General features: G+C 44.9%; 1 long non-coding RNA gene across 1 annotated transcript in view; it reads left to right on the forward strand.

Moving 5' to 3' along the window:
- Positions 1-25,469, forward strand: part of LOC142829510 (uncharacterized) — a 115,533-nt gene that overhangs the window by 24,664 nt on the left and 65,400 nt on the right. The gene's annotated exons all lie outside the window — the stretch shown is intronic.

A 25,469-nucleotide genomic window follows, 5' to 3' on the forward strand; every position in this document is an offset into this window, starting at 1 on the left:
GTCAAACTGGGTAGCCCTGTGACTGATTACTGCTCACCAGCATGACTTATTTGTTGCTGTTGACTCCCAGGTATCAGTCATTATTACAGTGGTTTCTAGTTATGCTTCACTGTGCATAGGGACGACTCCAGGGTTGGAGCATCCCCAGAGAAAAATTAACTGGTGCTTAGCACAATGTTGCCTCTAATCTTTTCCCTCTACGTGCAGATTTTCTTCATCCATGTGTGGAATACAGTCATGTGCGAATGTGCATCACCTGTAGAAACAAAAAACCTAGCTGTGGGCACTCTGCTGATCAGCTGGGCAGCATTAGGGGGATAGGTAGATATGCTGGAGGGCAGAGATAGGGTCCAGTGTGACCTGGACAGATTAGAGGATTGGGCCAAAAGAAATCTGATGAGGTTCAACAAGGACAAATGCAGAGTCCTGCACTTGGGACAGAAGAATCCCAAGCATTGTTACAGGTGGGGGGACTGAATGGCTAAGTAGCAGTTCAGCAGAAATGGACCTGGGGATTACAGTGGATGAGAAGCTGGATATGAGTCAACAGTGTACCCTTGTAGCCAAGAAGGCTAATGGCATATTAGGTTGCATTAAGAGGAGCATTGCCAGCAGATCCAGAGATGTCATTATTTATTGGGCTCTGGTGAGACCACATCTGTAGTATTGTGTCCAGTTCTGGGCCTCCCACTATAGAAAGGATGTGGACGCATTTGGAGAGGGTCCAGTGGAGGGCGACCAAAATGATTAGGGGGCTGGAGCGCATGACCTATGAGGAGAGACTGAGGGATTTGGGTTTTTTTAGTCTGCAGAAAAGAAGAGTGAGGGGGGATTTGATAGCAGCCCTCAACTTTCTGAAGGGAAGTTCCAAAGAGGATGGAGAAAGGCTGTTCACAGTAGTGATGGATGGCAGAACAAGGAACAGTGGTCTCAAGTTATGGTGTAGGAGGTCTACGTTGGATATTAGGAAAAACTATTTCACTAAGAGGGTGGTGGAGCACTGGAACGGGTTACCTAGAGAGGTGGTGGAATCTTCATCCCAAGAGGTGTTTAAGTCTCATCTTGACAAAGCCCTGGCTGGGTTGATTTAATTGGGATTGGTCCTGCTTTGGGTAGGGGGCTGGACTTGATGAGCTCCTGAGGGATCTTCCAGCTCTATGATTCTATGAATCTCTTCTGAAGGCTGCACGAGCACACAGTTTACAAGGAACACTGCTTAGCACCCACCAGCAGCCAAGTGCCTCTCCTCTCCCTTGCATTCCCACCCACTGGCAGCCTCTGCCAATCAACTCCTTCCCTGCCCTACCAATGCCTCCTGAACAGTGAGGATCAGCTGTTCTGTGGCATGCAGGAAGCTCTGGGTGAGAGGGGAAGGAGAGGGGACAGAACTCATGTGGAAGAGGTATGGTGAGAGTGGGAAGAGGCAGGGTGGAAGTGGGGACTCAGGAGGAAGTGGTGGAATGGTTGTGGGACCTGAGGCTAAGCAGGGGTTGAACACCCTGTGGAAAATTAGAAGCTGGCGCCTATGTTACCGTGGCCTTGAAACAAAGGTGTTGCCTCTGTGGCAGTGAACCTTCTTTCCTCCCCCACAACTTCTGCCCACTGGTGACCCCTGCTGATCAGCTCCTCTGCCTCCCTCTCAGTACCTTCTGCCCACGGTGGATAAGCTGTTCTGTGGTGTACAGGAGGCACTGAAAGGGAGAGGGAAAAGTGGGGACAGGGCGTGATCAGGGAATGTGGCAGGAAAAAGAGGGAGGGCAGGTGTAGAGTAAGGTCAGGAAGAAGTGGGGTAGGGGAAGGAGCTTGGGGGAAGGAGTGGAGTGCAGGTGGGTCTGCAGGTGGAGCAGGGGTTGAACATCCCCGGGGGAAATTAGAAGTTGGCACCTGTGCTTTGAAGTGTTTCTTCTGGCTGCTACAAATGTGGTTTTCCCCCATTCAATTTGCCACACAGAAACTGCCCCATGTGACTGTAACACAATAAACATGGCTTCAGTCCCCATGGAGTAGCTACAGTCCAGAGCCTCACAACTGGTGACTCTATCCTTCCATAGGATGAAGAATATGGCACACAGGTATCCTTAAATGGAACTTTCTTAGAAGCTTAATGTGATGCCAGTAGCAGGTCCAGGTCTCACACCCAAACAGCAAGTGGGACAGAGCAACTGCGTTTGATGCTTAATACTATGTTGCAGCTGATGCTGCCTGACCATCTGCCAAATGATGAGCGGGCTTTGTTGATGTAACTTGTCAGCTCCTTGTTTATAATAACATCATTTGACAATGTACTACCAAGAGAGCAAAAGTCTGTAACAGCACTCATCTGTGTGTTGCTAACATTGACTTTTGGCTTTGTGTAGAGTTTCCCTGGTGCAGGTTGCTATGTGATCTTTGTCTTTTTCAGATTTATTATCAGTCTGTGCCTCTCTCCGCAAATCTGTCTGTAATCAACTATAAATCTTTTAGTCTGTGTATCTCTAGAGTAGTCAGTAGTATCAGCAGCTCATGAACAATTGATTTAAAGATCTTCATGATTTAAAGATCTTTAATCATAGCCTGATCAGATTAAATAATTTTTCAGAAGATTGGAAACATATTATACCATCATTCAGCTATCTTGTAGCATCATTGATATTGCTTCGTAGAAAAGATTCATCAAGAGTGGACCAATTACTCAGACTTGCTTAATACTATTTGTAATAGGAAGTAGGTCAGATAGAAGGCCATTGGCTCTGACTTGTCCCAATGTTCCTTCATGAAATAGTCACAGAATGTTGGTGATTTTTTTCTGGACAACCAGAAAATTATATAATAATTGCCAAAGCCCAGATCTATTGACATTTAGCTAGGTTACTAGAGACAGTGTAAGCATCCTGTTGCTATACTCTGTATTTCTCCTGCAGCTGACTGACAATTATGTTTGCCATTCCTTGTATTGACCTAATTCTGCACTACTTCTCCAGTAGCACACAATTAGTGATGTTGTGTAGCAGATGATCAGACAGTACTCTAGTGAGTACCTTTCTGGCAATGGAGAATAACAAGATACTTAGTTGTACTTTTCAGTTTTCTCTTATATATGGTGACAGTGATGGCATCATCTGTGAATTCCTGCAGTCTTCAGTGTGCATATAAGGAATAGTCCATGCAGTTGCCTCAGTAGGATCTCACTTCCATACTTGATTATGTCTACATAATCACATAATCACACGAATGCCATCTGATTCAGGAGTGCTGAAGTTCTTCATGGTACTGATTGTAGTGCTGACTTTGCAAAGGATGGGGCTGTGTCCATCTAGTCATTACATGCTGGCTGATCTGCTACTCTTATTATAGCCTTACCTGTGTTGTTGGAGGATGTGTTCTAAAGATCACTGAAATACTCTAATCTCCGATAGATTTCTGTTTCATCAGTGATCAGTGTTAAGCTGTCTACACTCCTCAAAGGCACTGTAGTTGCATGTGTAGGACCCTGTACGTTTTTCAAAGCTGCATGGAAGTGTTTGGTCTCATGGCAGTCAGCATAGCCTGGATTTCATCTGCTTCACATTCCTCCACTGATTCCACATGTCTGTAAGATTAGATTGCATGTCACTACACAGATTCCTGTATGTTATAACTCTACCTAGATGCCTGAAGGATACAAGAATTTGACAATTCATCTGTCACGGGGTGGGTTCACCACCACAGGCACCTCCTGCTGGTCACTCTTGGAATTAGCTTCTGGGTGCTAGAGAACCCCCTTCTCACTGGTGTCTCCCTGTGTCTCTGCACTCTGGGGTTCTCCCCCACTGGGAACTCCCAACCCCCTATGCTCTCCTTGCCTCAGGGACCCACTGCCAGTCTTCATCTAGCCCCTTACTTCAGGGGCAAACTGCAGTCTGAAATGCCCACTCATCATTGGTAAGGGAGTGTGGCCCTGCAGCCTTTGACTACCCTTGCTTCCTCTCTGCAGCCTTAGTACACTCAGGCCTTGCTTCAGGCACTGCAGCCTGGGAGCTTGCCTGGCCAGAGCTCCCCAGCTCTGTCTGCCTCCTCCCAGCACTACCCTGTCTCAGGAAGCCTTCAGCTTCCCTGGCAGCCAGGTCCCGCCTGCTCCCCAGCCAGAGCAAGAGTGTGTCTGTCTCCATCCCGCCAGGAGCCTTTATTTATACAGCCCTCAGCTGGGCCCTATTTGGCTCATGCTGGCCACAGCTGCTGGCACCACAGCTCCACTGCTCCATCCCTCTTCCAGGGCTGGGTTTTAACCCTTAAAGGGCCAGTGCGGGGCAAATGCCCTGTCCTACCATCTCATGTATTTGTGAGCAGCAGTTGAATTTTTGGACCATTCTTGTCAAACCAATCTTGATGACATTTTGTTATAATCAAGGTAATGAGAACAGCTTGATATACCATGTTGAGTGAGGAAAGTCACCCCCTCACTGCTCGCAGTGAAGTTACTCTAATGTTATTACAGCCCTGTGCACATATAGCTTCATCTCATACTCTATGGTGAGTAGTGCAATTGGCTTAGATGATGTCTTGAATGACAAATTACAGTAAATCATTGGAGCAGATCATGCAATGATCTGTCTAGCAGTCTGCCCTGTGCATGGTTATATCCTATACATCTCACTTCTGTTGATAAGATGCCATTGTTTGGATCTCGGATGCTTTCATGACATTTTCTTTTGTCTGGAAGCTGGAAAAAGGTATTCATGATTACACATTCACTAAGTAGCCTTGTTCCATTGCTACTCTCTTTCCCACTCCCATGCTGCCTAACAGCACGCCACCAGATTACCACATACCTTCCAATCCTTTCTTTAAAGTCCCCCATGATAAATCTGTTTATCTGCCACTGACGAAGACAGGCAGGAGGGTCCTTTGAAGTAGGAATAAGAGCCTCCAGAAAAGGGCGCTTTTTCCGGAGGATCGGGGCCAGTCTAGACGCTCTTTTCCGGCTTTTTTAAAAGCCGGAAAAAAGCGGCGGACATTTTTATTTAAATGCCGCGGGGGATTTAAATATCCCCCGCGGATTTCCCTACGACGACTAGTGAAATTTACATGCCCCTTCCGGAAAAGGGGCCAGTGTAGATGTAGCCAGTGAGTTTGTATAAGTCATGACCGAACTTTTCTTTTTAATTGTCAGCATTTGTCCTGGTAGGAGCAAAGTGCTGATGATAGTAACATACAACTTACATTTCAATAGCAACCATAGACTCATCAGAGGATCACTGATGCCTTTAGGTAGACTTTCAAGCTTGGAAGCAAAGGCCAAAGCCAACACCCAGCTATGATGGCTCTGGGATGGGTGACCTTGCCAGTAGAATGTGTGCCCTGCACCGGTCTCTGCCTTCCATCAGAGAGTCTGGCTTCACAATGTGATGCAATGTCAACCCTATACCTGGCTAGTTCTTTTGCTGTGCCTCAGGTTGGCTGGTGGTAGGGTTGATGCATGAAGTTCTAACATTCTACGAAGTTACTGGAATTGATGACATGAGCCATCCACATGTGGATCTGTGATTATGACCATCAGCATCACCACACACCTCACTTCACTATTTACCCATCACTTTAAAATTGTCTTTCCTTTTCAGTACACCCACACGAATTGTTAGATCCTGCCTGTTGACCCATGCTCCAGTGGCATGCATTAACAAAACATCTGGCAAGTATTAGAATACAGTCTGTGGCCATCACTGTGGAATTACTGCATGCACCCTGTATATTAGTAGGTAGCTGCATAGGTGCCAACACCAAGGGTATTCCAGGGTTGAAGCACCCATGGAAAAAAATAATGGCTGTTCAGCACCCACTAGTAGCTGTGTGTGGACCATCCCTTCCCACTCTTCCCCCAGCCCTCCTTCCTGCCAGTGGGCCCCACCAATCAGCTCCTCTCCCTCCCTCCTAGCCCCTCCTGCCTGTCACAATCAGCTGTTCAGAGGTATTCAGGAGGTGCAGAGGGAGGGGCAGAGTATGCTCAGAGGAGAAGGCTGAACGGGGTATGAAGAGGCAAGATGAAAGTGGAACTGGGGTGGGAAGAGGTGGCACAAAGCAGAGTCAGGAAGAAGCTGAATGGGGGCAGAGTTTGGGGTGGAGCTGGGGTCAAGCACCTGCACAGCAGTTGGGGAAGTTGGTGCTTCTGGAGAGCTACTATGCCTGCATTTGCATGCTACACTGTTAAATTAAAAATTAATGGAGATTGCCTATCTCCTAGAACAGACCTTGAAAGGTCATCAAGTCCAGTTCTGTGCCTTCACAGCAAGACCAAGTACCATCCCTGACAAATTTTTGCCCCAAATACCCTAAATGGCCTCTGCAGGGATTGACCTCATAACCCTGGGTTTAGCAGGCCAATGCTCAAACCACTGAGCTATCCCTCCCCCTGTTTACTGTTGTAAAATGTAACACTCTTGCCCACCATAGAAACCATTGAGATCTTCACTACTGATGTAGGTAGCTAAGAGTATGGCCTAGAGAGTGTCAGTGTGTTTTTCCACACACCAAGGGACCTGTTTCCTACTTCTTTGGGGCCCATACTGCTATGTGATCCCCTGCAGAATCTGCCTGGGCATGCAAGGATTCAGTTACTGGTTGGTACCACTCAAGAAATACTTCAGGAGTCTTGCCTATGGAGAGGCTATGTACCAACAGGGAGAACTTATGTACTTGATCTTCTTTTCATATAAATGAAGCTAGCTGGTAGCCAGGGGTGGTAGTAGTAGAATCACATGCACTAAATGCTTCAAGAATGCCTATGCTGTGGCATTAACCAACTAAAGTGGGACATGTTAAATGTGAATTCATCTTTACAGTTTCTGAAGTTTCCACGGTTTGTCTCAGCCTACCAGTATGTCTGGTTTTACAGATGAGGAAGAAAAGAGAGAAGGGGAAGGAAATATAGAAGAAGGAAGGAAGATTGTGAGAATCTTTCCCTCCCTCAATCTTTTACATTTAAAAGCATACTGCCTACCACGATTTGAACTCCAAGTTCAGTATTTCACTTGACAACATCCGAATGCCCTGATCCTGCAAGCTGTTCATCACACTCAACTACCATCTAGCTGAATGTGGTCAGGACCTCAAAGCATCAGGCTAAAGCAGAGTAGGGAGCTGAGTTCCTTAAAGTGCTTTAGGTGTTAGATTATCAACAGGTGCAAAGGCAATACTGAACCCTGAACTCAGGGCTTGGCAGGTAAATAAAGGGAGAATTTACTTTCAGCTCTTTTGTCCTAAAATGTATTTATTGAAGTGTGCCCATATTCTATTAATGATCTAGCAACTGAACTTTGTAATTTAATAAACTGTTGAACTCCAGTTCACCTTGAAGAAATTCTTCTTGTTATAAAGGAATACAGATTGTTTTCAAAGAGCTCCAGAAACAGTCCTTGAGTGATGACAATCACACTAGTATCTGCCTAGTGGCTGTTTAAATATTTAAATTCCATTCATTGTGCCAGATTTGGGGGACCTCTGGATTCTGAATCCCAGCAGGGCAATCTGTGAATACCAACTTGATGTATCACCACACATTCCACAGCATAATAGAACCACTTTTCTGCCTTGAAAAATGCACAATATGTGGTTATGCCAAACTAATAATTGCTTTTAGATACATTTTTTATTAAGACTCGTTGGAAGCTTGGAAATAGCAAGTGTTCAATTTATGACCAGATCAGAAACCGACAGATTCTGTTTGACTGTAGTTAGCCAAAATCTGTTGTAAAGCTGCATTAGCTCTATTAGTTTCAATGGATTTGAGCCCTCATGCTCCACCATGCCCGAGCAAGAGTGAGCCAGTTGTGATTCTCAATTGCTCAGCCATGGTGGAAGTTAGAGCAGTAAGGGGCCTGTTCTTACTTCCATCAATAGGGTAGGCTCCATAACGGATAAATCACCATTTTAATTTTGTGTTCTTTCCTATGAGAACTTCACAACTTTTCCTCACATGATTTTGTGACACTGGCCTCACTCCAAACTTTGCTTTTTGTGCAGCTTTGACAAAACATCTGCTTTTACTCAGCAAGGACAGTTTGTGCATGTTGGGGTGTGTGATGGCATGTGCTTCCTACCCTAGCCCTAGAAGAGCTAAATTGCGCCCAATCAGCTATTTAAGCTGCAAACAGGGGAGCATCAGGCAGGAGACAACTAATTGGAGAGAGGCTTGTCTGTACAGGAAAAACAGGACCTATAAGGCTAGGCAGTGGGCTACAGAAGAGGCTGCTGGTAAAAGCTGCAGGAAGGCAGGCAGCAGTCACTCCCTGGGAAGAGGGAGTAGGGCTCTTGGAGTTGGTACAAGCAGAGAGAAGGGGAACCAGAGTGGCTGAAGGCAGGGAAGAGGCAGTGAGAGGAAAGCACAGAACTGCTGAGCTGAGGGTCCCTTGACTGGAATCTAGAGAAGAGGAAGGGTTTCCCTGGGTTTCCCTACCAATGACAGAGGATGTGGCACAGACCTGAGGCAGTGAACGGGAGGACTTCCAAGGACTGCTGAGAGACCGTACCCCTGAGGGGGGAATGCTGAGTGATTTAGTTGTAAGACTGAATCATGAAGAGGATGCTGGGACGCTGAATCATGAAGACACTGAATCATGAGAAGAAAGACACTTCCCACATTCCCCTTGCACACCAGAGACTAGTAGGGCCCAGGCTAGTAGATTTTGTGTGTTCCAGTCCCTTAGTAGGTAGGAGGAGAGCCCTGAGCCTCAGGGGCCAGATCCAGCCAAGCCGGGGGCCGCATTTGGCACCTGGGACTGAGGTTCCAGCGCTAAGTAGTGGCAAACATGTTCACAAACTAAAGATGTTGCACAAATTTCAGCATGATGGACATTTGTCCAAACATTAAGACCAGAATTATTGGTTGCTATTGCTTATTCTCTTCTTTTAAAAGTTTCAGTCATTCTCTCAGGGTATGTCTACACTACAGTGTTATTTGGAAATATTTTATTTCGAAATAACACTTCTACACACAAAATGCATTTTGAAATAGCTTTTTGCTATTTTGAAATAGCCCATCCACACTGAATGGACTCTGAATCGCATTTAAGGCCGGCAGGAACCAGGTCTGGCACGGCATCAGGTCAGGATTACTTTGTGTGGCTGCTGCCTGAGGCTATCTGAGGCCTGTGCTTAAAGGGACCCCCCTGGACAGCCAGTTCTCAGGTTACCCTGCTTGCTTGCCAACCTCGATGAGGGACAGCAAAGCATTTTGTCTCTGTGTGCCCTGTTTGCTCTCACTCGGGACACCACAGCACTCTGCAACATGGAGCCAGAACTGCCCTGGGCACTCTGGTGCTTCTCATGGACGCATTGCTGCGAGTCTGTCTGCGCTTGCTGCAGGCTGCCATCCGGGAGGTCCATTGAGGGGTGTCAGTATCCAGGAGGCCCTGCGGGAGAGCTTCCACCCCGAGGAGCACTAAGAGCCTCCCTGGTCTGCCCCAATGGGGGCTTGTGCCTCATTCCTCCCTCATATCCTTCCACTTACCCCTCCCTAACTTCCCTTCCTGATGTCAAATAAAATACACGTATTTTCATAAACACAAACTCTCTTTATTTAACAAAACTGGGGGGCAGGGAATGAAACTCTGGTGAGACTGGGGAAAGGAGGTGAGAGAGGAGAAGAGAGAGGGTGGGAGAAGGGAGGGGGAAACCTGGGAGGAGGGAGCTGGAAGGGGGAAGCAAGGAGAAGAAGGGGGAGGAGAAGCTCAGGGCTCAAGGTTGGGGGGTCTCGCTGGACCAACTTGATTTTCATGCAAACCTGCTCCTGGGTTCGCATGTGGCCTTTGGACAGGCTGGCAGCTATCCTGCATGGAGAGCTGAGTTCCTCCATCTAGTGTGGAGATCATGGGCGTTGGGGGCATCCCCCACAAACCTGAACCAGGTCTATGATCTCCACCCTGGACCAGGAAGGTGCTCACCTTTTCTGGGCCCTGGCAGGCTCCTGAGCTGGCAGACTGCTCCTGGGGAGTGGTGGAGGGCTGGCTGCCAGTGGCTTGCTGGCTCATGTTTTGGGGCCACTGAGTCAGGTGCAACAACTGCTGGCTCTGGGCTGGCAGGCTTGGAGCTGGCACAGGTACTGTGACCAGAGTCTACCCCTTTAAGGGCTCCAGGGAGGGGGAAGGGAGAGGAGTTTTCTTGGTTGAGGCTGGAGTGGCCACCAGGGCACCCTGGGAAGGCTGGAGGCCCCCTATTTCAAAATAAGTGTCTACACAGCTCTTATTTCAAAATAGCTATTTTGAATTTTGCGTTATTCCTCATGGAATGAGGTTTACCAAATTCGAAATAAGAGCTCTGCTATTTTGAATTAATTTAGAAATAGTGGTTTGGCTGTGTAGACGCCAGTAAAGTTATTTCGAAATAACGGCTGTTATTTTGCAATAACTTTGCCGTGTAGACATACCCTTAGGGAAAAGAAAACAGTACCCTGTCTCTTTTATTGGCCAGGCATATAACACCAAAGACAAACAGTGAAGAGCTGAATCAATTGGGTCATGTAAAAAGCATTAATCTCCAAAACAAGTCTCTGCATGTCACTTTGCAGCAAAAAGCTGGGGATTCAACAGAGGAGGGACAAGAATGGAGCTAGTAGATTAGCTGCTCCATAGGTTTCCTGGTGATAGGTATACAGCCTCTTCCTGACTTATGAACCAGTTACGGACCAAGCAATTGGTCGTAACTCTGTTCGCTCGTAAGTCGGACCCCATAGAGTTACACGCGACTGCGCTGTTCGTAAGCGCGGATCGTGTTCGTAACTCAGGGTCCGCCATTTATGACAGCTTGGGTCTTAACTGCGAATGGTTGTAAGTCGACAGTTCGCAACTCAGGGACCGTCTGTAATATAAATACCTAGAAAAACAGCTATGCTAACCATTTCTTCAGTGAAAAGGGAATAAGTTCAGCAAAGGCTACTTCAGCATTGAGGATGGAATTTAAGGTGTGGAACTGTTGGAATCTTCTCTGCTTGTGGAGATGGATTCCTTTCTCCAGCTGCTATTTGGAACACCAAGTACAAAAGCCTAATTCATCCATGCCTTATGACTCATTTGTTTGAGTTCCATTACACTGATGGCATTGATGGTATCAACACACTCATACACACAATTGGGATTTAATTAATGAACAGAGGCTGAGGTACAAGTTAGTCAAGCACATACACATCTTGATGACCTTCTGTACTAATAGTTCTCTTATGGTCTTCTGCCCTCTGCTGTGCTTGTATAAACCAGATGGAGTCTCTTTGTCTTGGTCTGCCTTTTGGAATCAGAAGCACAGAGGGGCTAGGCAGAAGCTTCATTTTAGCCAATGGAATGATAGGGGCAGTTCCACTGTGTCACTTGAAAAATGTATTCCTGCATATTTATGTACACCTTACAAAATCTGTGTAGCAGCCTTTAATATTTTGCCTGCTCTGTCTTAAGTTTTTCCGACAAAACTTGAAGAATGTCCATACTGCAATTGCATTTTTCCGCAAGAAAATCAAAAGAACAGAGGGATTTTTCCGGCATTGGTAATTCTCGTTCTACGAGGAAGAAGATTTTTTGCAAAAGAGCTCTTGTGGATGGGGAAGAGGGAGTTCTTTCAGAAGAAGAGGAAAGAGGAAAAAGCACAGGTTCCTGGGTGGCCACTCTGTTCATAGCAATCACAGCTTACATGCGAGAGCATCCATTCAGTATAGACTGAATCGCTTTTTCGATGCACTTTTGCATCCATTCAGTATAGACAGATCACTTTTTCGATGCACTTTTGTGTGTGGATGCTCTTTTTCAGAAGTTTTTTCAGAAGATCTCTTCAGAATAAAGCTTCTTCTGAAAGAAGCCTGTAGTCTAGACGAAGCACTAGTCTTCACAACATCCTCTGGCAAGGAGTTCTGCAGGTTGATTGTGAGCTTAGTGAAGTAAAACTTCCTTTTGTTTGTTTTAAACCTACTGCCTATTAATTTCATTTGGTGACCCCTAGATCTCACATTGTGGAGAAAAAAGTAAATATTTTTTCCTTATTCAGTTTTTCAACATCAGTCATTATTTTATAGACCTCTATCATAAAAAAAGGTTTTCCTTTTTTCTAAGCTGAAAAGTTCAAGTCTTTTTAATCTCTCTTCATATGGGACCCATTCCAAACCTCTAATCATTTTTGTTGCCCTTTTCTGAGCCTGAACTTCTAAACTTGGGGGCCCAGTCATGGTACTTGCATTCAGGTAAAACTCCCTGCTATCTGGTTTGCAGCCAATGCACTTGCCAACTGTCATGTGAGAAGGATAAATAGTCACATGAGGAATTTCTCACTTCTAACATCTCATTAGCACCTATTCTAAGTATTTTGTGCCTAACATTATTCTCTTTGTGTCACTGCAAAGCTTTTACCTAGAACTTTCCCCAGCTCCCTTTCTGCCTCATTTCCTTCTTCAGATATAGAGAAACAGCACACATTTCCTTCTAATTTGCCTTCAAACTTGGGAGCAGATTTTGTAGTCTCAGAGTATAATCAGGACAGTTTTTAAAAATGAATCGGTCCCTGCTTTTAAATGTATACAATCTGAAAAAGCATAATGGAAAAACAAAAAGATTTTGCCAGGTATCAAACGTGATAAATATTGTTACTAGATTTCATTCTCCTGGTTATTGTTTATAGCACGTTGGCATGCTACTGCATTTTAAATCAGTCGGTGTCTTCTAGGATAAGATAACCTGCTTTTCTTTGGCTTTTGGGCTCCAAGAAGACTGGACTTGCTGTTCTAACTATAAGAATTCTCTGCAACATGTGTCTGTATCATGTAATCAAAAATTCTTGTTTATTCAGGTTAAAGGTTCTGTAATACAATATTACATTAGCGTCACCTTTGAACAAAATGCACCTATCCACTAAAATCAATGCATGAATGTAGCAACCATATATTATTTGTGATTAGGTTTGGAGAGTCTCAAACCAATCAATACCTGAAATGTAAACAAATCAGGATCAGTCATTTGACCCTCTTTAATTTTCACTCAGGCAAAGTTGAGGATGAAGTGAGAACACTTAGGGTATACATAAGAACATAACATAAGAATGGCCGTACTGGGTCAGACCAAAGGTCCATCTAGCCCAGTATCCTGTCTGCCGACAGTGGCCAGCACCAGGTGCCCCAGAGAGGGTGGACCGAAGACAATGATCAAGCGATTTGTCTCCTGCCATCCCTCTCCAGCCTCTGACAAACAGAGGCCAAGGACACCATTTTATCCCCTGGCTAATAGCCTTTTATGGACCTAATCTCCATGAAATTATCTAGCTTCTCTTTAAACTCTATTCTAGCCCTAGCCTTCACAGCCTCCTCTGGCAAGGAGTTCCACAGGTTGACTACACGCTGTGTGAAGAAGAACTTTCTTTTATTAGTTTTAAACCTGCTACCCATTAATTTCATTTGGTGTCCTCTAGTTCTTCTATTTAGGGAACTAATAAATAACTTTTCTTTATCGGCCCTCTCACACCACTCATGATTTTATAGACCTCTATCATATCCCCCCTCAGTCTCCTCTTTTCTAAACTGAAAAGTCCCAGTTGCTTTAACCTCTCCTCATATGGGACCTATGTCACCAGAGGGATTGTAAATTAGACATACCGAGATTGCAAATGAAGTGGGGATTAAATCTCCTACGCTTCATTTGAATAAAAATGGCCACTGTGTTTTGCTGAGTCAGCAGTTTGTCAGCAAAAAGCAGCTGTCAAGATGGGGATCGGGTAACAAAGGAAGCCTTTGTCGGCCAGTCCCATAAACCTCATTTTATGAGGCATAAGGGCTCGGCTGACAAAGGCTTTCTTTTTCGCCCGATCCCCATCTTGACAGCTGCTTTTTGCTGACAAACTGCTGACTCGGCAAAACGCGGTGGCCATTTTTATTGAAATGAAGCGCGGAAGATTTAAATCACTGCTTCATTTGCAATGTCGGTATGTCTAATTTATATCCCTCTGGTGACAGAGGGATGTAGTCTAGACATACCCTTAATGATTTATCTCTAAGGCTATGTCTACACTACAAAGGTATTTTTTTGTTTTGAAAATGGTTGTTTTTCTGAAAAAACTTAATTTACGTCCACACTGCAATTGCGTTCTTTCAAAAAAAAATCAAAAGAACAGAGGGGTTTTTCCGACATTGGTAAACCTCTTTCTATGAGGAAGAAGCCTTTTTCCGAACGAGCTCTTTTGGAAAAAAGGCATGTGTGAACAGGAAAGAGGGAGTTCATTTGAAAGAAGAGGAAAGCAGAAAAAGCACAGGTGCCCTGGTGGCCACTCCATCATAGTAATCACAGCTTACATGTGAGATAGCGTCCACACTGAATGGACACTATCTTTTGAAAAAACAGATCGTTTTTTCGATGCGTTTTGACAGTGTGGACGCTCTCGTTTGGAAGAATTTTTTTTGGAAGATCTCTTCTGGAAAAGCTTCTTTCAAAAGAAGCCTGCAGTCTAGACATAGCCTAAGTATGTTTTGATTTGGGTTTTCTGTTTCCTCCACGCACTGAGGTCCAGGTCCTGCAACACTGAAGTGAAGGAGTATTTTTACCATTCAGGTCAGTGGGAGCAGGAGCAGGCAAGAAAAGCCTAATCCCATATCCCTTATGAGACAGATTCTGCCTGGACCTCAGATCAGCACAAGGACTGCTCCCTAGCTATTTCATTGGACGCACACCAGGACCTCTCAAAATATGTACGGGCAGACCATAGGTCTCTGCCTGAGTAGGGGTGCCTCTGCATTGCTTGCTATGCTAAATGGTACTGTCTAGCTCTAAGCAGGTCTGGTGATATATGAACTCTGGTTTTGCCCTATCTGCCATCAGCAGAGAGGAAAGTGCCAGTGTTGGACTTGGGAGTTAGTTGGAAGAGATTGCTTCTATGAAAGATTTGTTGTCAAGTAATATTACTCCTGAAGTTAAAGTTAAAGCCAAAACCAAGATGTCCTCATATAGAGGATGGTGTTTGATACAGGAAGATCAGTACATAAGCACATGAATCAAACCGATTTTAAAGCTCATGTTTCCTGAGCATGTTCTCCATTTGCACAATGGGGAGTTTGCAGACAGAGAGAGTATTGTATTATATCGTTAGAGGACAAAATAGACATGTTGAAATATACCCACCATCCATCATTCAGGAGGAGCCTGGAGTGAACCAAAATATACAGTTAGATGACAGGCATTGATGTTGAAATATTGTACTGATGGGCACCAGAGCAGAGCATGGTGAGTTGCATAACCAAATGAAGTTATTGTGATACAATAGAAGTTGACTGTGCCATTTCTAAGGAGAGAAACAGGCTTATTTGAAATTTTGTGTGGGTGAAACACAAGTTTCTGGAGAACGGTGAAAGGACATCCCCCTTTCCCACTTATATCCCTTGAAATCATAACTTTTTCTCAGTTGTTTAACTAGAAAAGCATTAATTATTGAGTCTTGATAATATTTTAGCATTATCTACCATGTACTTGAGAGTGTTTGTCTGTCTGTATATCTATCTGTTCAAGATCAACTCCTGAACAGTAAGGGTACGTCTAAACTACATGCCTCCATCGACGGAGGCATGTAGATTAGCCAGATCGGCAGAGGGAAATGAAGCCGCGATTAAAATAATCGCAGCTTCATTTAAATTTAAATGGCTGCCCCGCTCTGCCGATCAGCTGTTTGTCGGCAGATCGGGGCAGTCTGGACGCGACGTGCCGACAAAGAAGCCTTTCTTGATCGGCACAGGTAAACCTGGTTTCACGAGGCATACCTGTGCCGATCAAGAAAGGCTTCTTTGTTGGCGCGTCGCGTCCAGACTGCCCCGATCTGCCGACAAACAGCTGATCGGCAGAGCGGGGCAACCATTTAAATTTAAATGAAGCCGCGATTATTTTAATCGCGGCTTCATTTCCCTCTGCCAATCTGGCTAATCTACATGCCTCCGTCGACGGAGGCATGTAGTCTAGAGACACCCTAAGAGCTAGAACTACCAAATTTGGTATGCAGCCTCTTATAATAACGTAAAGCAAGGTGAGTGCTTGGTTGTGCCAGGAAAGTGGGATGTGCCTGAAATGGAATTGTTTCTCATAAAATAATACAGAAAAGAGAGAAAGGAGCTAGCTGGGGGCGTGCACTCCTGTCCGTGACTGCCCCAGTAGCAAGCCTCCCACCCCCCTGGCACCCTTTAGGGAAGGTGGCGGGGGGGCTGAAGATTTCCCCCAATTCATACTGGGACATTGCTGGCTGTTCCCCTTCAATGGGAAGTGAGGGGAAGGTGCAGTTTGCTGTATTCCTCAGTGTGGCTGGGGACCACAGAGGGCAGATGAACCTGGACCTACTCCAGTTGGGAGACATGCATCCCTCTCCTGGCTATGCCCACTGGAGCTGTAGCAGCCTTAGAGAGGTGCTTCTCCCTGACCCCAAGCTGTTTCAGTGAGAGAGGGCTGGGGTTGTTCTGAACCCCTCATCCCCATTCGCACCCTACAGCAATGTACATTTTCATTTTATTTCCCAAAACACAAATTAGTTGAGGCAAGGACCCAAGCAATGCTTGGTAAATCATCCAGTTAATAAATATATATCTATGACAATAATTTATAATACCTTGTCATAAATAGTTGTAGCCTGGGAAATGTAGTGGGAGTTGTGTGTTTAACTTCCTAAGGTGCTTTCAAAATCCCAGACTTAAAGTCTGCTTTCATCTGTAATTTCTCCTTTGCCTCAGTGAGCTACAGAAATTGACTTGCTTCATAGCTGAACATCTGCAGTACCTTTGATACAGATTTATTTACTAATAGCATGTCTTTGAAAGATAGTTGGTCAACAGATTGCTCAGTCTGAAATCAAAGTGTCTCACAGTTTTGGATTGCACCAAGTGTCTTGAGAAAGTTACCCTTGGGTGTATATATATGTTTCATATTGCTCTCCTGCCAGTAAAGTTTTCATGTGTTTCTTTTATCTCAAGCGATGTTGCTAAAGCCCTGTGTCTTATTTTTATATATCACTGGGCAAAAGCTCTATTGTGCAACGTGAAAATATATTTGCATGAATAAAATGTTTATTAATCTGATATTGACACATTGCTGTGTCAGAGTGCCTGTAACACATATGCATTCACAAGGGGGTGCATAAAGCAGTATTGCCACACACAAACCACATGCACTAGTTAAGAGAAACATTTCACTTTCAGTAATTGTGCATTTCTGAACACACTATCCAGAGCCTAATTCAGTTAGTACCAAAAAAATATGATGCTTTGATATAGGCTGAACCTTTCTCTAATCCAGCACTGTCTGTTCTGGTAACATCAATGGCCCTGCATAATTTTAGTTAGCCAGATGTCCATTTATCACGGGTGTGGCCAAGTTTCCTGTGATCCCATAAAGTTTGTTTACAGCCACCAGTCCTGACTCTGTGTTCTGTGCTGTTATTTAGCTCTAATTTACCCTTAAATATCTTCTAAGAGCCCAGAAAGCAGTGGAAATGCTGGTAATACTGCTAGACAATATTGACATCCTGTGGTTTGGCAAATTCTCTAGTTTGGCACCGGTCAGGTCCTGAGGGTGCTAGACTACAGAGCTTCAATATGTGCATTTATTTCCCAATGCCATGTTGCAGCACGCTCTGGCCTTACATTGTACATACTTGGTCACTCCCATCTAGACTCTTTCAATTCCCTCTTTTATGGTCCCCCTAGAGCAGTGGTCTCCAACCTTTTTAAACGTGAGATTCCTATTTGAATTTAAGTGCAATCCAAGATCTACTTCAGACCCAAATATCCTTGTCCTGCATCCTTTGTGCCCCTTGTCTGAGGCCTGCCCAGGCAGGGGCAGTGGGTTAGAGTACAGGCTCTGGTCTTGGATTAAGGGATTCGGAGTGTGAGAGGGGCTTGGAGCTGAGCTTGGGGCAGGCAGTTGGGGTGTTGGAGGGGGTTCTAGGTGCAGGCTATGGGAGGGGATTTGGATGAAGGGGTACTCAGGGCTAGGGCAGGGGCTTGGGATTCAGGAGGGGGTTCATGCCTGGGGTAGGGTTTCAGGCTGTGGGCTCTGACTGGGCACTGCTTACCTCAGGCTGCTCCTGGTTGGTGGTGCGGTGGGACTAAGGCAGGCTCACCTCTGCTCTGGCCCTGCACCACTCTCAAAAGCAGCCAGCAAACTCCATCTCAAGTCCAGTTGTGCCCTCTCTCTACTCTGAGGAGATAGGATACAGGGTGAGAGGGGGCACCTTGACATCAGCACCCTTCCTCTCCCTCCCCTGCCCTGCAAGCAGGAGGCTCCCAGGGGTGGGGGTAGGCAGCTCCAAGGCAAAGGGCGGGAGATGTGCAGCAGAAGGGGGAGGGGCAGGTGAAGTACCAGCACTTGAAATTCTCTTGGCCAAATCAGTCAGAATCACCTCTCAGAGGCTCCAAGATCTACCAGTAGATCCTGATCTACTGGTTGGTGACCACTGCCCTAGAGCCTTTCTCTCAGCTTTTGAATGTCCAAAGTACAGTGGCTAAATTGCTTTCTTACTCAAGGAAATGGAAACTTCCTACTCTTATCCTCAGCCACTGTCACTGCCCTTCTGGCCAGCTCTAAATCTAATTCAGAATTGTCCTTCTGTGTTCCAAACTGTTCGTGGCAATCTTCACCCTCTCCCACTAAGGCTATGTGTACACTGCTGTTTTTTTCGGAAAAAGGTACACAGGTTACCTTTTTCAGATTCTTTTTTTGGAAGATGGGCCAAATGTTGGAAAACTCTCCTCTTTTGGAAGAGCCCTTATTTCTCATGAAATGAGGAATACAGGGCTTCTGAAAGAGCACGTCTGCTCTTCCAAAAAAAATTCAGAAGAGCAGACGTGTTCCCTGGATGCGGCAGAGGTTTTCTGCGATACTGGACGTATCCCAGAAAAACTCCATAATGTAGACATAGCCTAATACTCTATACCAGTGTTTCTCAACCAGTGGTACGAATACCTTTAGGGGTACTCGAGAAGTCTGGGGAGTACATCAACACAACTGAAATTTGGAGAAAACTGAATTTTTGTTTTAAGTTTTACAGCGCCTTATTATTTTTGTACACTTTACACTCAAAAGTTCATCGCCCAGCTGGCTATGATTAAGTTGTTTAAACAAATGTGTTGCAAAGGTAGAAAAAATATGTGTGTGTCTGAAAACTGTAGGTATTGAGGGTATTTATAATATTTTTTTAAAGGGGTACTTTATAAAAAAAGCTTGAGAAACACTGCTCTATACTTATTTTCATTACCATGACAGACATTAAAAGTAGTAAATTCAGCTACTCAGAATTTCCACTTTATTGGAGCACCATAGACCAAATGACCACTACATTTCATTTCTATCACTTTGAGTGGGGATATCAGAATAAAAAATCCTCATCAGACAAATATTGAATGCTGTGTCTCTGAGATGGATTCCACCCACATGCCTCTGGATAAAGACTGTTTTCTGGGCAGCAGTTCTCAGGGTGCACAAAGCACTGACAAGTCAAGATCTCTTAGATTTTCAGAAGTGATAAGGACCTTCTGGACTAAACCATTCCAAATGTGACATATTTAGAAATAGCCAATAGAGTGAAATTGTGACCCCTCTGAAGTTGGTTGCAAAACTCCTACTGGTGTTCCTTGTGATCTTCCACAGATCACTGAATTAACTTCACTGGAGCTTCAAGTGGTCAATACAAGGCAACTTTGTAGCTCTCTAGACAGACCTTCCTAACCTTTAAGTTTTAGCAATAGAAACCCTTTGTGACAGATATAGCAATTTCCTGTCCCAGTTTTATTCAATTAAGTTCAACCTTACTGAGTTAAGTTTAAGTATCATTATATTACAAAGACAAATACAAATATGTATAAAGGAGTAACTCAAACATTTATGGGGCTGTTTGTTTGGAGCTAATTGGCTGTCATGAACCCATGGGTGAGATTTGAAGGACTGCCTCCTATCAGAGCTCTTGTTGGAGTTAGCTTATTAGTATGTGTCCATTGTTCTTTTAGCTTATTAGCATGTGTCTATTGTTCTTTTATGGTTTTTAATTTTTTTCTGTAATGCTTTTGCCTTAAGAATCTGCTGGCTTAGAAAGAGCTGTGTGATAACTTAAAACCATGGATAATTACATTATGTTTAGCCTCTGAGAAAGCAAAGCAGCCAGCTGAGGCAGTCTGACCCGCTGGGGATCTCAAAGTATAGGAAGGGAATGGAGCAGCCTAAGCCTAGAAATGCGCCATCAAGAGGGAGAGAGTTGTGTGATGAGTGAAGAGCCAGACACCTATGAAGGGTGCCTGTGCTGGATACCAAAAGGAGAACACTATTGTAGTTTCCTTTGACTAGGACACCTTTGACAGGGAATGTTTATATAATGAAATCTATTAAATGCTTATTTCACTGAAATTCTAATTGTACTGAAGAATTTTCTCAGATTTAACACAATTTCCACACATTATGGTTTCACATTACAGTGTATCCTATGGCACAATACGTCTCTTCAACCTACAGTTTCCTTGGGGTTTCTTTTACATTATTTTTCTGTTGCTATTTTTGGTTGGTTATTTCTTCCCATACATTATTTCAGCAAGGTATCCTATAAGACATTGGCAAGTTAAAGAAAAATGTGTATGTGATCAATGTAAAAAGCATGTTATAAATCCAGTCATGATAGATTTAGTCAAATCACAGGGCTTTATTAGATACCAAAAGAGAAGCAGGTATTATGAATGTAAAGATTTTTACCTGTTTCCAACACCTTATGTTCATTAGTCATTCTTTGCTTCCTATTGTTCGTCCTTACACAATAGGAAAGGAATCAACTGGGATAACCATGGAATTCCAATCCATTGAACTATATTTAGGTTACAAAAGCAGCAAAACATAATGATGGACATCACAGGCTGTATGAACAATGCCTTTAGAAACATGCACGTAGATTTCCTTTGATTCTGGAAGGAGCTCTTTGAAATAAACAGTGTGGTAAATTATTTAGCCTAGTTTTTTTAGAGGTTCAGATGGCTAATGTTCCAGATGTGACAAAACAGGAAGCACTATCATTTCCTCAGTATATATGATGTATAGACATTTAGGACTGTAACTTTGATATAGTGATATGAATATAAAACAACTAAGATCTAATTCCATTAAAATAGTTCTATTTCCTTATATAAATATTATGCCATGAATGTAGCTTGTGTTGGCATTGCTTCTAATACTGGGTTCTCACATATGTGTGGCGTGTACTTTCACTCTTTAAATTGATAGGTTCTCATAGACTCATAGACTTTAAGGTCAGAAGGGACCATTATGATCATCTAGTCTGACTCCCTGCACAGTGCAGGCCAAAGAATCTCGCCCACCCCTCTTAGAATAATCCTCTCACCTATGTCTCAGATATTGAAGCCTTCAAATACTTTGAAGGCCCCAACATGCAGAGAGTCCTTCAGCTGTGATCTGTGCCCAATGCTACAGAGGAAGGCGAAAAACCTCCAGGGCCTCTGCCAATCTACCCTGGAGGAAAATTCCTTCCTGACCCCAAATATGGCGATCAGCTAAACCCTGAGCATGTGGGTAAGACTCACCAGCCAGACACCCAGAAAGTCCCCTACAATTAATGGTCAATTAGTTACCAAGATCATGTTATTTCATCCAACCATCCCCTTATCATAGAATCATAGAACTGGAAGAGACCTCAGAAGGTCGTCAAGTCCAGCCCTCCGCTCTAGGCAGGTCCAATCCCATCTAAATCAACCCGGCAAGGGCTTTGTCAAGCCAAGACTTAAACACCTCTAGGGATGGAGACTCCACTACTTCCCTAGGTAACCCATTCCAATGCTTCACTACCCTCCTAGTAAAATAGTTTTTCCTAATATTCAATCTGGACCTCTCCCACCACAACTTGAGACCATTGCTCCTTGTTCTGCCATCTGTCACTACTGAGAACAGCCTCTCTCCATCCTCTTTGGAACCTCCCTTCAGGAAGTTGAAGGCTGCTATCAAGTCCCCCCTCACTCTTCGCTTCTGCAGACTAAACAGACCCAAGTCCCTCAGCCTCTCCTCGTAGGTCATATGCTCCAGACCCCTAATCATTTTGGTTGCCCTCCGCTGGACCCTCTCCAATGCGTCCGCATCCTTTTTGTAGTGGGGGGCCCAGAACTGGACACAGTACTCCAGATGTGGCCTCACCAAAGACGAATAAAGGGGAATAATGACATCTCTGGATCTGCTGGCAATGCTCCTCTTAATGCATCCTAATATGCCATTAGCCTTCTTGGCTACAAGGGCACACTGTTGACTCATATCTAGCTTCTCATCCACTGTAACCCCCAGGTCCTTTTCTGCAGAATTACTACTTAACTGGTTGGTCCCCAGCCTGTAACTATGCTTGGGATTCTTCCGTCCCAAGTGCAGGACTCTACACCTGTCTTTGTTGAATCTCATGAGATTTCTAGTGGCCCAATCCTCCAATTTGTCTAAGTCACTCTGGACCCTATCTCTGCCCTTAAGCGTATCTACCTCTCCCCCTAGCTTAGTGTCATCTGCAAACTTGCTGAGGGTGCAATCTATCCCCTCATCCAGGTCATTAATAAAGATATTGAACAAAACTGGTCCTAGAACCGAACCTTGGGGCACTCCACTAGAAACCGACCGCCATCCTGACATCGAGCCATTGATCACTACCCGCTGGGCCCGGCCTTCTAGCCATCTTTCTATCCATCTTACCGTCCATTTATCCAATCCGCATTCCCTTAACTTGCTGGCAAGAATATTGTGGGAGACCGTATCAAAAGCCTTGCTAAAGTCAAGGTATATAACATCCACTGACTTTCCCATGTCCACTGAGCCAGTTACCTCATCATAGAAGCTAATCAGATTGGTCAAGCATGACTTGCCCTTTGTGAATCCATGCTGACTATTCCTGATCACTTTCCTCTCATTCAAGTGTCTCAAAATGGATTCCTTTAGGATCCCTTCCATGATTTTTCCAGGAACCGAGGTAAGACTGACTGGCCTATAGTTCCCTGGATCGTCCTTCTTCCCTTTTTTGAAGATGGGCACTACATTTGCCTTTTTCCAATCATCCGGGATTTCGCCCGATCTCCACGACTTTTCAAAGATAATGGCCAAAGGCTCCTCAATGACATTTGCCAACTCCTTCAGTACCCTTGGGTGCATTAAGTCTGGACCCATGGATTTGTGTACGTTTAGTTTTTCTAAATATTTCCTAACCTGTTCTTTACCCACCAAGGGCTGTCCATCTTCTTCCCATCTTGCGTCGCTTAGCACAGAAGTCCAGGAGCCGACCTTGTCCGTGAATACAGAGGCAAAGAAAGCATTGAGTACTTCAGCTTTCCCCACATCCTCTGTCACTAGGTTACCCCCTTCATCCATTAGGGACTGCACACCCTCTCTGATCACCTTCTTCTTGTTGACATGCCTGTAGAAACCTTTCTTGTTATCCTTTACATCCTTAGCTAGTCGCAACTCCATTTGCGCTTTCGCCTTCCTAATAACCCCCCGGCATTCTTGAACTATACATTTAAACTCCTCCCTAGTCATTTGTCCAAGTTTCCACTTTCTGTAAGCTTCCTTTTTGTGCTTAAGTACACCAAGGCTTTCCCCTGTAAGCCAATCCGGTCTCCTACCAGGTTTGCCTCTCTTGCTACGCGTCGGGATGGTTTCTTTCTGTGCCTTCAATAAGGCTTCTTTAAAATACTGCCAGCTGTCCTGGACTCCTTTCCCCTTCATGTTAACATCCTAGGGGATTCTTTCCATCAGATCTCTGAGGGAGTCAAAATCTGCTTTTTTGAAGTCCAAGGTGTGTATTTTACTACTCTCTTTCCTTCCTTTGGTCAGGATCCTGAAATCTACCATCTCATGATCACTGCTTCCCAGGTTGTCACCCACCTCTACGTCCCCTATTAGTTCCTCCCTGTTTGTGAGGAGAAGGTCAAGCTGTGCACGGCCCCTGGTCGGATCCTTCAGCATTTGTACCAAGAAGTTATCCCCAACATTCTCCAAAAACTTCCAGGATTGCCTGTGTACTGCTGTATTGGTTTCCCAACAGATGTCAGGGTGATTAAAGTCCCCCATGAGAACCAGGGCCTGCGATCTGGAAGCTTCGCTCAGTTGTCCGAAAAAAGCCTCATCTACCTCATCCACCTGGTTCGGTGGCCTGTAGCAGACACCAACCACAACATCACTGCTGTTTGCTCCTTTAAACCTGACCCATAGACTTTCAACAAGTTTTTCTCCCTCTTTATACTGGAGTTCAGAGCAATCATAGTGCTCTCTTACATATAGTGCAACTCCTTCTCCTTTTCTCCCCTGCCTATTCTTCCTGAACAATCTATACCCTTCCATGACAGCGCTCCAGTCATGCGAGTCATCCCACCAAGTCTCTGTTATCCCAATTAAATCATATTTCTTGGTCTGGGCCAGGGCCTCCAGTTCTTCCTGCTTGTTGCCCAGGCTTCTCGCATTAGTGTACAAACACTTCAGGTAACCAGTTGATTGCACTATCTTCTCCATTCGAAACTGGGGTCATCCTTTCTCGCTCCTTGCTCTATGCATTTCTTCCCGGTATCTGACTTTCCCACTCCCCTCAGGGTTTTGGTCACCGTCCCCCGACGAACCTAGTTTAAAGCCCTCCTCACTAGGTTCGCAAGCCTGCCCGCGAAGATGCTCCTTCCTCTCTTCGTTAGGTGGATCCCATCTCTTCCTAACAATCCTTGTGCCCGGAACAGAGTCCCATGGTCGAAGAAACCAAAGCCCTCTCTGCGACACCACCTGCGCAACCACGCATTTACGTCCTCAATTCGACGATCCCTGCCCAGTCCTTTCCCTTCAACAGGGAGGATGGACGAGAACACCACTTGCGCTCCAAAGTCTTGGATCCTTCTTCCCAGCGCTACATAATCCGCAGCAACCCGCTCAAGGTCATTCTTGGCCGTATCATTCGTTCCTACATGGAGAAGCAGGAAGGGGTAGCGATCTGAAGGTTTGATCAGCTTGCTAAGCCTCTCAGTGACATCCCGAATGCGAGCTCCCGGTAAGCAGCACACCTCTCGAGATTCCAGGTCCGGACGGCAGAGGGATGGCTCAGTCCCTCTTAGGAGGGAGTCCCTGACCACCACCACCCGTTGTTTCCTTTTGGGGGTGGTGGCCATGGAACCCCCATCCCTAGGACTACGCATCCCATGCCTTTCAGTAGATGGTGCTCCCTTCTGGTTTCTACCTTGTGAGGTCCCTTCCAGAGCTTTCAGCTCTGCAGAGCCTGTGGAGAGAGCTTGAAAGCGATTGCTTACCTCTATAGCATCGGGGGAATCCCGTGCTGGCCTTTTTCCCCTTCTAGAACCTTTAACAATTTGCTCCAAATGGTCATTGAACATTGAAATGAAACAGGTATTAATAAAAACAAGCAAAAAAGAGCATTTTTAACAGTCTGATTATAAATCACTTCCCCTATCAACTGATCTACTTTTATTCTTTAGACGTAGGAATCTTATAATTTTACTAATTCTCCAGTATCCATAG

This window comes from Pelodiscus sinensis, chromosome 1 (assembly GCF_049634645.1).
Source record: "Pelodiscus sinensis isolate JC-2024 chromosome 1, ASM4963464v1, whole genome shotgun sequence".
Classification (NCBI taxonomy): Eukaryota; Metazoa; Chordata; order Testudines; family Trionychidae; genus Pelodiscus; species Pelodiscus sinensis.